Source organism: Pristiophorus japonicus, unplaced genomic scaffold (assembly GCF_044704955.1).
Source record: "Pristiophorus japonicus isolate sPriJap1 unplaced genomic scaffold, sPriJap1.hap1 HAP1_SCAFFOLD_219, whole genome shotgun sequence".
NCBI lineage: Eukaryota > Metazoa > Chordata > Chondrichthyes > Pristiophoridae > Pristiophorus > Pristiophorus japonicus.
The window spans coordinates 541,166-557,125 of NW_027251897.1; the positions used below are offsets into that span (position 1 = coordinate 541,166).

Below are 15,960 nucleotides of genomic sequence, written 5' to 3' on the forward strand. Positions count from 1 at the left end.
CCCAATGGATCCCACAATCCCTTGGGAGCACTTGTACTTAAGGAGGCCTCACAGGCTGGAGAAGCACTCTGGAGACCTGCAATAAAAGACTAAGGTCACAAATTACTTTGAGCTCACAGTATCTGGTCAGACTCTTTATTCATGCACTACAACTGGCGATGAGATACAGATGACGAACCCCACCGCAACGATGCAGAGACCAATGGGCATCCTGGAGAAATTTTCGGAGGGAGATGATTGGGAAACCTTAGTGGAGCGACTCGACCAATACTTCGTGGCCAGCGAGCTGGAAGGAGAAGCATATGCTGACAAAGGAAGGGCGATTCACCTCACTGTTTGCGGGGCACCATCTTATGGCCTCATACAAAAGCTGCTTGCTCCAGCGAAACGCACAGAGAAATCGTATGTTGATTTGTGCACACTGGTCCGTGAGCATCTTAACCTGAAGGAAAGCGTTCTGATGGCGAGGTTCCGGTTCTACATGTACAAAAGGTCTGAAGGCCAGGAAGTGGCGAGCTATGTCGTCGAGCAAAGACACCTTGCAGGCATTTGGAATTTGAAGGACATTTGGAGCACATGCTCAGGGACTTCTTTGTACTTGGCATTGGTCATGAAGTAATACTTCGTAAACTAATTCTAACAGTCGAAACCCCAACCTTGAGTAAAGCTATAGCGATAGCCCAAGCGTTTATCGCCACCAGTGACAATACCAATCAAATCTCTCAGCACACGAGTGCTGTACAAGTACTGTGAACAAAGTAATGTTGTTTTCAAATCGTTACGTATAGGGCAGGCCTCACATGCCTGCAGCTGTACGTCTGCAGATGTCTCAGAGTCCATCATCAAGGGTGATGAATGCTAAGCCATTAACACCTTGTTGGCGCTGCGGGGGTGATCATCGTTTCCATTCACGCCGCTTCAAAGGATACGTTTGCAAGGGCTGTGGAACAATGGGACACCTGCAACGAATGTGCAGGCAAGCTGCAAACCCTGCTAATCCTGCAAACTACTATGTTGTAGAGGAGGGCAGATCCACGGCAGATCACAACGAACCAGAGCATCAGATCGAGGAGGTAGAGGTATATGGGGTGCATACATTTACCACAAAGTGCCCCCGATAATGCTGAAGGTTGAATGAAATGGACTCCCAGTGTCAATGGAGCAAGACATGGACGCGAGCCAGTCCATTATGAGCAGAAAGACTTTCGATAAATTGTGGTGCAGCAAGGCCTCAAGGCCAGTCCTGACTCCCATTCGCACTAAACTGAGAACTTACACAAATGAACTGATTCCCGTAATCGGCAGTGCTACTGTAAAGGTCTCCTACGATGGAGCGATACACAAGTTACCACTCTGGGTGGTACCGGGCGATGGCCCCACGCTGCTCGGCAGGAGCTGGCTGGGGAATATACGCTGGAACTGGAACGACATCCGGGTGCTCTCGCCCATCGACAACATTTCGTCCGCCCAGGTCTTAAACAAATTCCACTCGTTGTTCGAACCAGGCATCGTGAAGATCCAAGGAGCAAAAGTGCAGATCCACCTAATTTCCGGGGCGTGACCGATCCATCACAAAGCGAGAGCAGTACCGTACATGATGAGAGAGAGGGTGGAGACCGAGTTGGACAGGCTGCAACGAGAGGGCATCATTTTGCCGATCGAATTCAACGAGCGGACCAGTCCGATTGTTCCAGTCCTCAAGGGAGAGGGCACCGTCAGATTCTGTGGTGATTACAAAGTAACTATCAAATGTTTCTCCCTTCTGGATCAATACCCACTACCAAAAGCAGACAACCTTTTTGCGACGCTGGCGGAGGAAAGATGTTCACGAAGCTGGACTTGACCTCGGCCTACATGACGCAGCAGCTGGAGGAATCATCGAAGGGCCTCACCTGCATGAACACGCACAAAGGTCTCTTCATTCACAACAGATGCTCATTTGGGATTCGATCAGCCGCGGCAATCTTCCAGAGAAACATGGAAAACTTACTGAATTCGGTCCCGCGCACCGTGGTCTTCCAGGACAACATCTTGGTTACAGGTCGGAACACAGATGAGCATCTGCAGAACCTGGAGGAGGTTCTTAATCGGGTTAATCGCGTGGGGCAAAGGTTAAAATGCTCAAAGTGCGTTGTCCTGGCGCCCGAATTGGAGTTCCTGGGGAGAAGAATTGCGGCGGACGGCATCAGGCCCACCGATTCGTAGATGGAGGCAATCGACAACGCACCAAGGCCACAGAACGTGACAGAGCTGCGGTCATTTCCAGGACTCCTGAACTACTTTCGTAACTTCTTACCGGCTCTCAGAACACTGTTCGAACCACTGCACGCTTTACTGCAAAAAGAAAACGAATGGGTATGGGGCAAAAGCCAAGAAAATGCCGTTGTAAAAGCTAGAAAACTGTTATACTCAACCAAATTGCTTATGCTGTATGATGCATGTAAGCGTTTGGTGCTAGCATGTGATGCGTCGTCATACGATGTTGCGTGTGTATTGCATCAAGCTCATGAATCTGGGAAATTGCAACTGGTTATTTATACATCCAGGAGTCTGTCTAAGGCTGAGAGGGCCTACAGCATGATCGAAAAAGAAATGTTAGCATGTGTTTATGGAGTAAAAAAAATGCATCAATATCTGTTTGGGCTCAAATTTGAATTGGAAACTGAACATAAGCCACTTATTTCCCTCTTTTCTGAAAGTAAGGGGATCAATACAGATGCATCGGCCCGCATTCAGAGATGGGCGCCCACATTGTCCGCATACAACTACGCCATCCGCCACAGACCAGGCACAGAAAACTGTGCCGATGCTCTCAGTAGGCTGCCATTGCCCACCACAGGGGTGGAGATGGCACAGCCCCCAGATTTAGTTATGGTAATGGAAGCATTCGAGAGTGAGCAATCACCTGTTACCGCCCGACAGATTAGAACCTAGATGAGCCCGGATCCCTCATGTCCTTCGTAAAAAACGGTGTGCTCCACGGGAGTTGGTCTAGTGTTCCGTTAGAGATGCAGGAAGAAATAAAGCCGTACCAGCGGCGCAGAGATAAAATGTCCATACAGGCAGACTGTATCAAGTAGTGGTGCCAAAAAAGGACAGGGACACTTTCATTAGTGATCTCCACAGTACCCACCCAGGCATTGTAATGACTAAAGCGATAGCCAGATCACACATGTGGTGGCCCGGTATCGATGCGGACTTCGAGTCCTGCGTTCACAGATGTAATACATGTTCGCAGTTAAGCAATGTACCCAGGGAGGCGCTGCTAAGTTTTTGGTCTTGGCCCACCAAACCGTGGTCTAGGGTACACATCGACTATGCAGCCCCATCTTGGGTAAAATGTTCCTTGTGGTTGTAGATGCGTACTCCAAGTGGATTGAATGTGAGCTGATGTCCGCTGCCACCATTGAAAGCTTGAGGATCATGTTTGCCATGCACGGCCTGCCTAACATTCTTGTCAGTGACAATGGGCTGTGCTTCACCAGTGCTGAGTTCAAAGAGGTCATGACACTCAATGGGATCAAACATGTCACATCTGCCCCGTTTAAACCAACATCCAATAGTCAGACAGAGAGAGCAGTGCAGCAATCAAGCAGAGCTTGAAGAGGGTAACTGAGGGCTCACTGCAGAGTCACCTATCCCGAGTCCTGCTTAGTTACCGCACAAGACCCCACTCGCTCACAGGGGTTCCCTCCGCGGAACTGCTCAAAAAAAGGGCACTTAAGACAAGGCTCTCGTTAGTTCACCCTGATCGATACAAACAGGTAGAGAGCAGGCGGCTTCAAGAGAATACATGTCATGATCAAGTAAATGTGTCACACGAAATCGAGATTAATGATCCTGTATTTATGTTGAACTATGGACAAGGTCCCAAGTGGCTTCCCAGCACTGTCGTGGCCAAAGTTGGGAGTAGGGTGTTCCTGGTCAAACTTTCATATGGACTCACCTGCAAGAAACACTTGGGCCAAACCAAACTCAGATTCATGGACTATCCAGAACAACCCACAATAGACTCTACATTTTTCGCTCCTCAACACACACACAAGTGGCACTCAACCCAGCGGTTGACTACGAAGCAGAACCCATCACCCGCAGCAGCCCAGGAGGACTCACCACACCCAGCAGGCCAGCGAAGGCCCAACAAATGATTCACCAAAACCAGCATTTGCACCGAGACGATCAGACAGGGAAAGGAAGGCCACAGATTGACTCAAATTTTAAATAGTTACACGACTGACTTTGGGGAGGCTGGGGGGAGCGATGCGGGGGGAGTGTTGTTACATATGTAAACCTGTAAATACCTTGTTTAACCATCAGAGCGCTCATCCACTGGAGTCCCAAGGGATCCCACAATCCCTTGGGAGCACCTGTACATCAGGAGGCCTCACAGTTTGGAGAGGCACACTGGAGACTTGTAATAAAGGACGACGGTCACACCTTACTTTCAGTTTGCAGTATCTGGTCAGATTCTTTATTCAAGACATAACACTCTGTATTTAGGAGACTGGTTTAAAATGTTTATTGCTCATGTGACAAGGAATCTGGGGCGACTTTTGTTCAATTTATTTCACGGCAAAAATAGTCTCAAAAATCACATTCCGCCCGGAATCCTTTCGCGTGTGAAGCGATCGTGATAACAACGAGGCTACGGAAACACTGCGGATAAAATGATGTTAGGAGCATAACCAGATGTTTAAACTTGCTGTCGAGGAACTGCCAGGATCTTCTTCAATAGTGGACCAGGCTTGTGAGGCCGAATGGCCTACTCTGGCCCCTAATCCTTCCATACTTATGATCTTATGACCTTTCACAGGAGAACAAACTTGCCCCTGAGCATGCATGAGGAGAAAGCTACAGAAAATATTCCCGCCCAGTGAGCTTTTACTTGTGAGGCAAATATGTGAACCGCAACACTGCGGAATCATCTCCACTTTCCAGCACCTGGTCAGACGGAAATGTGAAGTGAGCAGGTGAACTGCTGAATACCAGTTTTTAGGAGTTAGTCGTCGTGTCAAACAATGAGTTTCACGAAATGATTAAAAGTAAGAAATGTCAGATTCAAATCCACATCTCCAGAGGAGACTGCGAACAGAACACAGCACCTGAGACCGCTCGGACATCCTGACTATTCAGTGCTGGGTGTGGCCACCTGCAGGTTGATTTTGAACTGTTGTGTCCTGTCACAAGAAATAAATGAGGGCAGCAGGCGTATCTCTGCCTGAAACCGGGGAAACAGTGAGACAGACCTTGGAGCAAGGGTCTGGTTATTGCCAAACAGCAAAGAAAATATTAATTCTGGAAGAACAATTTTCAAAAATACAGTGACCCCAACGTGATTTGAACACGCAACCTTCTGATCTGGAGTCAGACACGCTACCGTTGCGCCACGAGGCCTACACAATGTGTTTGAGATGTTCATCTATATGAAGCTTTCACAACACAAGGGGCTTTAAAATCCCCGCCCATTCCCACCAGGTGTCAGAAGCAACGCTCACCTGCCAGTCACCATATGTTTTTTTCTTAAACTTTTGTGTTGCGTTCATGGAAAAGCATCATTCATTAACCCCTCACCTTCTTTTGCACAATGAAAGAAATGCTAACTGAGGGCCAGTCGATACTTCAATCATTTGTCCTGTGCTTTGCGGAGCGGGCAGGGAAGTGGACCTGAGTCCATGATCGCATCGGCCATGATCGTATTAAATGGCGGAGCAGGCTCAAGGGGCGTATGACCGACTCCTGCTCCTATTTTTTTTGTTCTTATGTTCTTCTGCATGTTAACCCATTTTACACACTGTATTGCCGATGTCAACAGGAATCCGGGGCAACTTTTGTCAAATTTAACAACACCGGTTATTCCTTCCGTGCAGAGAAAATAGAATCAGTAGTGAAGATAAAATCCTACGGTGATCATTTTCAGATTCAATGCAGTAGGATTTCAAATAAAGTGAAAGAATTTTACAGTGAAAAGATTTGGAAGTGTTACTTGTATTTGTATCTTTAATTAAACTTTGTGGCATCTGACTCCCGTTCATGCCTCTGCTGAATAAGACAGGAGGGTTTGACGTTGACCAGACTGCACTGCCCCTGATATTTGTGAGCTCATCCTTTATATTCAGTGGTTTCTCGCCCTTTGATGGGCTGCAGTGTAGCGGATATCACGTTGGCCTCACACGCGAAAGGTCCCCGGTGGATCTGTTTTCTCTCACTGAAAGTTATCTATTTATTGGTTAAATAAAGAGCAATTCAGGAATAAGGGAGCCCTTTTAACACGAGAATAAATAGCAAATAACGACAGCAAATGCTGGAAATCTCAGCAGGTCAGGCAGCATTTTCCAGGAGACTAAACTATCCTCCGATTGTTCCCTTTTCGCAAGTATAAACATCATGTTTCTACCCAGAATCAAACCGGGTACTTTTCACGTATAAAGCAAATGTGATAACCACTACACTACAGAAACCTCTGGCACAACAGCCCCAACAGAGGGGAGCTGATCAGTGAGCTCCCTCTGTGCTGATCGGGAATGTGTTGGCTCACCTTAAACAACTTCTGTCCCACACTGAAAGTTCTCAATCCTTCTCCTCCGCTGCCCTTTACAGAAATGTCACGGATCACCCACCCACCGTGTTCACTTCCACATCCTCACAGTGGGGCCACAGAGGCTCCTACCGTCTCCCGGCGATCAGCGAACTCGCCCAGTTTACGAAATTAAACCCCGAACACGTGCCTGGCAAAGGACAGGAGAAGCCAGATAGTCTGTAAGCTCGGTCTATCGCAGAAAGTATTGGTATTCATGGTGATTACAGCAATTATTAATCGTCTCACAGACCTCAATTATTTTTATGCGATGAATTGATCGAGAATTGAAACCAGTTTAGTGCGTCGGATCTTAACCCTGCGACCACCAGGGAACGGTTATGATACATATAGATATATTTATATATATTTAAATATGAACCTGAATATCAACGACTAGCTACCGAGACCTCATGGCACAACGGTAGTGCGTCTAACTTTGAGTGAGAGAAATTGTTCCACAGTGACACCCATTTCATCTTTTGTTCCCTTTTAAACGCTAGAAACTGAGACAAGGGGAATAAATGGAGAAATAAAAGCACAGGGATAAAGACAAGAGGAAGAGAGAAGGGGAAAGATACTGTCCCCACACAGAACTAATGCAGAAACCCCTCTGCTGCGCTCGGGGTGGCCACCCACAGCCTGGATACACGAACGGGAGAACACCAGCGGCAGGTCGGGGCCATAAAAGGAACGGCGAGCGGCCCTGGGAGCAGCTTGGAGGTCCCTGGAGACTACTCCAGGGAGCAGCGCGAGCTGGTGCAGGAGGGCGGCGGCAGCGAGGAGTGGCATCATCAAGGTCCAGGTCGGTGATTGGAGCGTGTGCAGGTACAGCAGGAGCGGCGAGAACGAGGCAAAGGAGCGGCGAGAGACTGTAGAGGGACGTGATCGGGGCCCAGGGGAGGCATGAGTTCAGGGCCAGGGGCCCAGGGTTAGCACGTGCCCAGCCCACACTGCGATATGTGTGTGCACTGGGTCCGTGCAGCAGAGCTGGTCTCCAGTAGTCTTGGATAACCCTTGCCACTGGACCAAGACCTCGCTCTGTCAAGCCCGTGTGATGGCTGGGGTGCAACGGCCACCACACGTTAAAAAAATCCACGCACAGGCATCTTCCACCCTTCGGGATGTAGTTCGGGTCCTTCATTGAAACACTTGTGAACTCATCCTTTTTCGTCATGGATTCAAGTCATCCTCGTTTCGAGGGACCGCCTATGATGATGATGATGATGGATACATTAACGTCCCAACAGCTCATTGACTGCAGGAGTGCGGCGCTTCAGAAGACATGTCGAAAAGGCAAAGTCACTGATTCCGTCTCATGTGCTCCGCCGATCAAGAACAGCAACACACACTAAAAATGCTTCAATAATGGTTACATCTTATCTCCACATTTTCTGAGCAGGTGGTTTGTTGGTCTCGGGATATGATTCTTGCTTCGTGGTTGTTACTTGAAATTTGCAGAAAGATCCTGATTTCAAATCCCAGACCAGCCTTGAGTTTGCATCGAACTTTGGCAAAGAAGGACTTGCATTTCTGCCGCGTCTGTCAGGAACTCATGACGACCCAAAGCGCTTTACAGCCGTTGAGTTGCCTTTGAAATGTTGTCATGTGACGAAAGATGTGCCAAAATCACCTCAACTCTTTGCAAACGAGTTCATCGAATCAAAGAAGTTTACAGCACGGAAGGAGGCCATTTCGGTCCATCGTGTCCGCACCGACCAACTCGAGGCTATCCAGCCTAATCCCACTTTCCAGCTCGAGGTCCAAAACCCTGCAGGTTACGACACTTCAGGTGCACATCTAAGCACTTTTTAAATGTGGTGAGGGTTTCTGCCTCTACCACCCTTTCAGGCAGTGAGTTCCAGAACCCCACAACCCTCTGCGTGAAGAAATATCTCCTCTAAACTTTCGACCAATTACTTTAAATTTATGCCTCCTTGTTGTTGACCCCTCTGCTTAGGGAAACAGGTCCTTTCTATCCACTATATCTCGGACCCTCATAATTTTATACACCTCAATGAGGTTGCCCCTCAGGCTCTGTTCCATGGAAAACAAACCCAGCCTATCTAATCTGTCCTCATGGCTAAGATTCTCCACTCCCAGCAACATCCTCGTAAATCTCCTCTGTGCCCTCTTCAGTGCAATCATGTCCTGCCTGTAATATGGCGACCAGAACTGCAAGCAGTACTCTAGCTGTGAGCTAACCTGCCCCACCGACCCCATCTCTTGTATTCTATGCCTCGGCTAATAAAGGCAAGCATTCCATATTTCTTCTCAACCACCTTATCTACCTGGCGTGCTACTTTCAGGGATCTGTGGACATGCACTCGCTGGATTCTGCGGAGGACCCAGCAGATTGGAAAACTGCAAATGTAATGCCCCTATTTAAAAAAGGAGGCAGACAAAAAGCAGGAAACTATAGACCAGTTAGCCTAACATTTGTGGTTGGGCAAATGTTGGAATCCATTATTAAAGAAGCAGTAGCAGGACTGAGAAACATCGAAACAAAGAAAATAGGTGCAGGAGTAGGCCATTCGGCCCTTCGAGCCTGCACCACCATTCAATAAGATCATGGATGATCATTCAGCTCAGTACCCCTTTCCTGCTTTCTCTCCATACCCCTTGATCCCTTTAGCTATAAGGGCCACATCTAACTCCCTCTTGAATATATCGAACAAACTGGCATCAACAATTCTGCGGCAGAGAATTCCACAGGCTAACAACTCTCTGAGTGAAGAAGTTTCTCCTCATCTCAGTCCTAAATGGCTATCCCTTAGACTCCGACCCCTGGTTCTGGACTTCCCCAAAATCGGGACCTGTCCAGTCCCGTCAGAATTTTATATGTTTCCATAAGATCCCCTCTCATTCTTCCAAACTCCAGTGATCTCTCGATCCCTTGATTCCCCGAGACTCCAAAAATCTATCTAACGCAGCCTTGAATATATTCAGAGACTCAGCATCCACAGGCCTGTGGGGCAGAGAATTCCAAAGATTCATATCCCTCTGAGTGAAAACATTCCTCCTCATCTCTGTCTCAAATAGCCGACCCCTTAACCTGAGACTGTACCGCCTGGTTCTAGACACTCCAGCCCGGGGGAAACAACCTCTCAGCATCTACCCTGTCAATCCCCTTCAGAATATTGTGTGTTTCAATGAGATCACCTCTCATTCTTCTAAACTCCGGAGAGTATCGGCCCATTCTACACAATCTCTCAACTTAAGACAGTCGTCTCATCCCAGGAATCAATCTGGTGAACCTCTGTTGTACCACCTCCCAGGCAATTATTTCCTTCCTCAAATAAGGAGACCAAAACTGTGTGCAGTACTCCAAGTGTGGTCTCACCAGGGCCCTGTACAATTGTAGCAAGACTTCCTTACTCTTGTACTGTGCGCTATATATTAGGTACTATGGGGCGAGTGCCCTGTTTTTTTGCTGATTCGACGGTTGTATAAAAAGATATTAAAATTTGACAGTTGCTCGGCAAACATATTTGTATTTCCTTCAGTGTACTCCTTACTCTTCAAGGGCTAGATTTTCCCCAAGCAGTTTTGTCGGCGCACTGACCTCAAGCGCACCGACTTTGCGCGCTGGAAACGGCTCGGGGAAAAACTCACCCCCTCCTGGCCGTTGTGTACAGTCCCCGGAGGCCTGGCGTGCTGTTGATGGTGAAGTGGGGGGCGGAGCCAAATGCCTGCACCGAAAACACTGCCGGCACCTTCGTGCATGGGCAGTAGGGAGAGAAAACTTTGCACTCTGCCATTTTTAAACAGTGTCAAACCCGATGGAAAAAACAGCAGCTTCTCAGCTTCTCCGGTCGCTCAGCGGGCTCGCCCCCCGTTCCTCCCCGATAAAACGCACAGCTCCAGCAGCTGCAACTTCTCCGGTCCACAAGCTCACACTTCTCCGGTGTGTCTTCCCTCCCCTATCCTAGGGATATAGGGACCGAGTGTAATGGAGCCAAGTTTGCTGATGATCCAAAGGTGGGAAAGTCAATTGTGATACAGCAACGAAAATCTCAATTCCGTAAGAGCAATATGGAAAAGTACAGTGACCCCGACGTGATATAAACACGCAGCCTTCTGATCTGGAGACAGACACACGACCGTTACACCACGAGGTCTACAGTGCAGAGTGCCCATGTTTGTATACATGAAGGTTCCTGAAACACAGTTTCATTTACCCTGCATTGGTGCAATGAAAGGGCTTTAAAATCCCCGGCCACTCCCACCGTGGGTCAGACAGCATCAGAAGCAGTGCCCACCTGTCACTCACCCTCTCACGCCCGCTTTCATCACCTGCTGCCCGCGGACTGCAGCAAATCCAGTTCATCATCATCATAGGCAGTCCCTCGAAACGAGGATGACTTGCTTCCACGCCAAAAAAGGATGAGTTCACAGGTGTTTCAATGATGCACCTAATATTCCAGGTCCCGAACTGCATGTTGAAGGGAGGAAGATGCCTGTGCGTGGATTTTTTTAAAGTGTGGTGGCCGTTGCACCCCAGCCATCACGCGGGCTTGACAGAGCGAGGTCTTGATCCAGTGGCAAGTGTTATCCAAGACGACTGGAGACCAGCTCTGCTGCACGGACCCAGTGCCCCCACATATCGCAGTGTGGGTTGGGCCCGTGCTGCCCCTGGGCCCCTGGCCCTGAACTCACGCAGCCCCTGGACCCCGATCACATCCCTCCACAGTCTCTCGCTGCTCCTGCTGTACCTGCCCACGCTCCAATCACCGACCTGGACTTTGATGACATCACTCTTCGCTGCCGTCGCCCTCCTGCACCAGCTCGCGCTGTACCTTGCCGTGGTACACCACCACGCTGCTCCCAGGCCGCCGCTCACCGCTCCTTTTATGGCCCCGACCTGCCGCTGGTGTTCTCACGCAGGTCGGGGCCACCACGCTGCTCCCAGCAAATCCAGTTACACCCCGTGTCACCGCACAATTCTCAGCTGTGATTGTAAGCTGACTATATTTAAAGCTATCGCAGAGTCTGCAAGCAGTGTTCCCTGGTAGTCTAGTGGTTAGGATTCGGTGCTCTCACTGCCCTGGTCTGGGTTTGATTCCTGGTCAGAGAAAGCATTTTTACAGAGCAAGCTGACAAATATAATTCAAGTCTGTGAGATACTGAATAATTGTTTCAATCATCATTAATCCACCCACATGTGTTGCACACTGAAGGAAATACAAATATGTTTGCCGAGTGACTGTCGGATTTTAATAACTTTTTATACAACCGTAGAATCAGCAGAAAAACAGGATATTCGGCCCATAGTACCTAATATTCCGCCCATAGTACAAGAGTAAGGAAGTCTTGCTCCAAATGTACAGGGCCCTGGTGAGACCACACCTGGAGTACTGCGCACAGTTTTGGTCTACTTATCTGAGGAAGGATACACTTGCCTTGGAGGTGGTACAACGGAGGTTCACCAGATTGATTCCTGGGATGAGAGGACTGTCCTATGGTGAGAGATTGTGTAGAATGGGCCGATACTCTCTGGAGTTTAGAAGAATGAGAGGTGATCTCATTGAAACAGACAATATTCTGAAGGGGATTGACAAGTAAATGTTGAGAAGCCCGGCTAGCTCAGTCGGTAGAGCATGAGACTCTTAATCTCAGGGTCGTGGGTTCGAGCCCCACGTTGGGCGATTACTTTTCATTAAACTTTTATATTGCTTTCGCGGGTCAATATCATTAATGAACCCATGATCTTCTTTTGCACAATGATAAAAATGCGAACTGAGGGAGAATTGATAATTTAATGAAATTATCATTAAATTATCATAATTTAATGAAAGCAGTGCCTCAGACCGCTCGGCCGTCCTTACTGTTAGATGCTCCAGTTGCAAGTTATTACTCTGGAAATTTTCAGTCCAGGTGCTTGTTCAGGGCTGCTTCAGCACAGAGGGAGCTCACTGGTCAGCTCCCCTCTGTTGGAAATGCTTTGCCAGAGGTTTCCGTAGTGTAGTGGTTGTCACGTTTGCTTTATATGTGTAAGGTCCCTGGTTCGATCCCAACTGGGAGCATTATGTTTAAACATGCTGTGGATGAACAATCTGAGCCGAGTTTCGTCTCCGAGCAAATGCTGCCTGACCTGCTGAGATTTCCACCATTTATTGATTAAAGTATCAACTCTCCCTCAGTTAACATTTCTTTCATTGTGCAAAAGAAGGTGATGGGTTAATTAATGATGTTATCCCGTGAAAGCAACACAAAAGTTTAACAAATAAACATATGGTGACTGGCAGGTGAGCGCAGCTTCTGACACCCGGTGGGAATGGGCGGGGATTTTGAAGCCCCGTTTATTGCAGAACCTTCATATAGACGAACATCTCAGACTCAGTGTTTAGGCCTCGTGGTGCAGCGGTGGTGTGTCTGCCTCTTGATCAGAAAGTTGCGTGTTTAAATCATGTTGAGGTTCCTGTCCTTTTGGGTTATTCCAGAATTAATATTTTCTTTGCTGTTTCGCAATAACCAGACCCTTGCTCCAAGGTCTGTCTCACTGTTTCCCCGGTGTCAGGCAGAGATACGCCTGCTGTCCTCATTCACTTCATGTGACAGGACACAAAAGTTCAAAATCAAACTGCAGGTGGCCACACATAATATTGAGCAGTCAGGATGGCCGAGCGGTCTAAGTTGCTGCATTCAGGTTGCAGTCTGCTTTGAAAGCGTGGGTTCCGTAGTGTAGTGGTCATCACATTCGCTTAACATGGAAAAGGTTCCCGTTTCAAAACCAGCTGAAAACGTGCTCAATTAAATATGAGAAGCATTGAATAATGTGCATTTCTTGTTCAGTATTAACAAAGCATAATGTCTCCCAGTCCTGCTATATTTACTGAATGCTCTGTACAGTTCGGTACACATTCAAACTCTACAATTTCCAGCCCTGACGATGCAGAAAGCCCATCTCAAAGCTGCACATTCCAGCTGCTTTCAGTTGAGTTGTGAGAGATTATTGACTGATCCTGCAGCTGTGAAAGGGAAAGATGTGTTAGAGGGGTCATCAAACGAGGCCATGTGGGTTGAATTAAAGAACAAAAAAGGGGCGATCACACTACTGGGAGTGCACTTTTGACCCCCAGGCAGTTAGAGGGAGATAGAAGAACAAATATATGGGCAGATTGTTGAGAAGTGCAAAACCTTTCGAGCTGAAATAGTGGAGGATTTTAACGACCCGAATATTAACTGGGAAAATGATAGTGTGAATGGTACAGATGGTGGAGAATTCCTAAAATGCATTCAGGAGAAATTCTTTATCCAGTATGTAACAAGCCCATCAAGGGAGGGGCGGTTCTGGACTGGGTCTTGTGATCGAAGAGGGGCAGGTAGAAGGGGTATCAGTGGGAGAGCATTTTGGTGCGAGTGATCAGACTCAGTAAGGTTTAGGGTAGTTATGGAAAAGGACAAAGGGGACCAGGAATAAAAGTTCTCAATTGGGGTAAAGCCAATTTTGCTGAGCTGAGAAGGAATTTCGCAAAGTTGACTGAGAACGGCTACTTGCTGGTAAATCAGTGTCAGAGCAGTGGAAGGCATTCCCGGAGGAGATCCTGAGGGGACAGAGCAAGTATGTTCCCTTAAAACAAAGGTGGGACTAACAAATCTAGAGCAACCGGCATGTCAGGGGACATACAGGGAAAGTTAACGAAAAAAAGGGAAGCTTATGACAGATACCGATAACTCAATACTGCAGAAACTCTAGAGGTGCAGAGGTGCAATTAAAAAATATATCAGGAAAGCAAAGAGAGAGTATGAGAGAATGTTGGCAATTAAATCTGGTAAAACCCAAAGATGTTTTACAAATACATTAAGAGCATGATGATAAGTAGAGAAAGAGTGGGGCCTATTAGAGTCCATAAAGGGAATCTGTACGCTGAGGCAGAAGACGTGGGTAGGATTCTGAATGAATACTTTGCATCTGATTTCACAAAAGAGAAGGGGGATTTGGACTTTTGAATGAGGGTGGAGAAGTGTGAAATATTAAATGAAATAAACATAGTGAGAGAGGAAGTATTGGTGGTTTAGCAGCTTCGAAAGTGGATAAATCCCCAGGCCCGGATGAAATGTATCTCAGGCTGATAAGAGCAGCAAAAGAGGAAATAGCAGAGGCTCTGACCACCATTGTCCAATCCTCACTGGCTACAGGTGCGGGACCAGAGGATTGGAGCACTGCTAACGTTGTACCTTTGTTTAAAAAGGGAGAAAGGGATTGAGTAAATACAGGCTGGCCAGCCGAACCTTTTACAATTATTTGTAAAAATCCTGAGGGACAGGATAAATCTTCATTTGGAAAGACATGGATTAATCAAGGATAGTCAACATGAATTTGTCAAGGGAAGGTCATGTCTGACTAAGTTGATTGCATTTTTCGAGGAGGTAACCAGGAGGGTTGATGAGGGCAGTGGTATGATGTAATGTATATGCACTTTAGCAAAGCTTTTGACAAGGTCGCACTTGACAGACTGGTTACGAATGTAAAAGCCCATGGGATTCAAGGGCAAAGTGGCAAGTTGGGTCCAAAATTTGTTCAGAGGCAGGAATCAAAGCGTAATTGTTGATGGGTGATTTTGTGATCCAGTGGGATTCCGCAGGGCTCAGTGCTGGATCCCTTGCTTTTTGTGGTATACATCAATGGTTTGGACTGAAATGTTGAGGGTATGAGTAAGAAGTTTGCAGATGACACGAAAACAGGCTGAGTGGTTGATAATGAAGAAGAAAGTCGCGGACTACAGGAAGATATCAATGGATGTTTCAAGGCGCTTTGCAGCCAATGAAGTACTTTTTGAAGTGCGGTCACTCTTGTAGTGTGGGAGACACAGCCGCCAATTTGCACACGGCAGGCTCCTATAGGCAGCAGTGTGATGATGACCAGATCATCTGTCTCTGTGATGTTGATTGAGGGATAAATATTGACCAGGACACGAATCCTGGCCACATTGATCCTCCCACCAGTTCACACTGTTCTCCGAGGGACCAGCGCGATGATACAAAAACAACAAGCGAAGTTGGTAAGCTATCCATGCAGTCCATCGGAATCCAGCCACACCACCTTGTACCACGGGTAACATCTCTCCATGGATTCTGGAATCTGGATCAACAAACCAAAATCACATCTTATAAGGAATTCCGGGAGGTGCTTCAAGCTTTATTACATATATGTTAACATTTTTAAGGTATTTAAACAAATACCGACGTTTTTGAAATGGGCGTCTGGGTGACGTCATCAAAACCCTGGTCGCCATTTTGGAGCGTGAGCAGGAACATCGGCAGGGCCCAGGTAGAGAGGAGTGGGAAGGTCGGGGCGGATGAGCGGTGAGTGTTTGTGGCGAGATGCGGTGAATGTTTATGGTGGAGGAGCGGCGACTGATCGTGGAGGAGGTGCGACAGAT

The 15,960-nt window shown here is 47.6% G+C and overlaps 2 non-coding genes across 2 annotated transcripts; one reads left to right on the forward strand and one right to left on the reverse strand.

Moving 5' to 3' along the window:
• Nucleotides 1-5,322: 5,322 nt before the first annotated feature.
• trnaw-cca (transfer RNA tryptophan (anticodon CCA)) lies at nucleotides 5,323-5,394 on the reverse strand. The gene has a single exon. It is a non-coding gene; the product is annotated as a tRNA-Trp (tRNA).
• A 6,755-nt stretch (nucleotides 5,395-12,149) lies between these two features.
• trnak-cuu (transfer RNA lysine (anticodon CUU)) lies at nucleotides 12,150-12,222 on the forward strand. Its single transcript has one exon. It is a non-coding gene; the product is annotated as a tRNA-Lys (tRNA).
• Nucleotides 12,223-15,960: the final 3,738 nt, after the last annotated feature.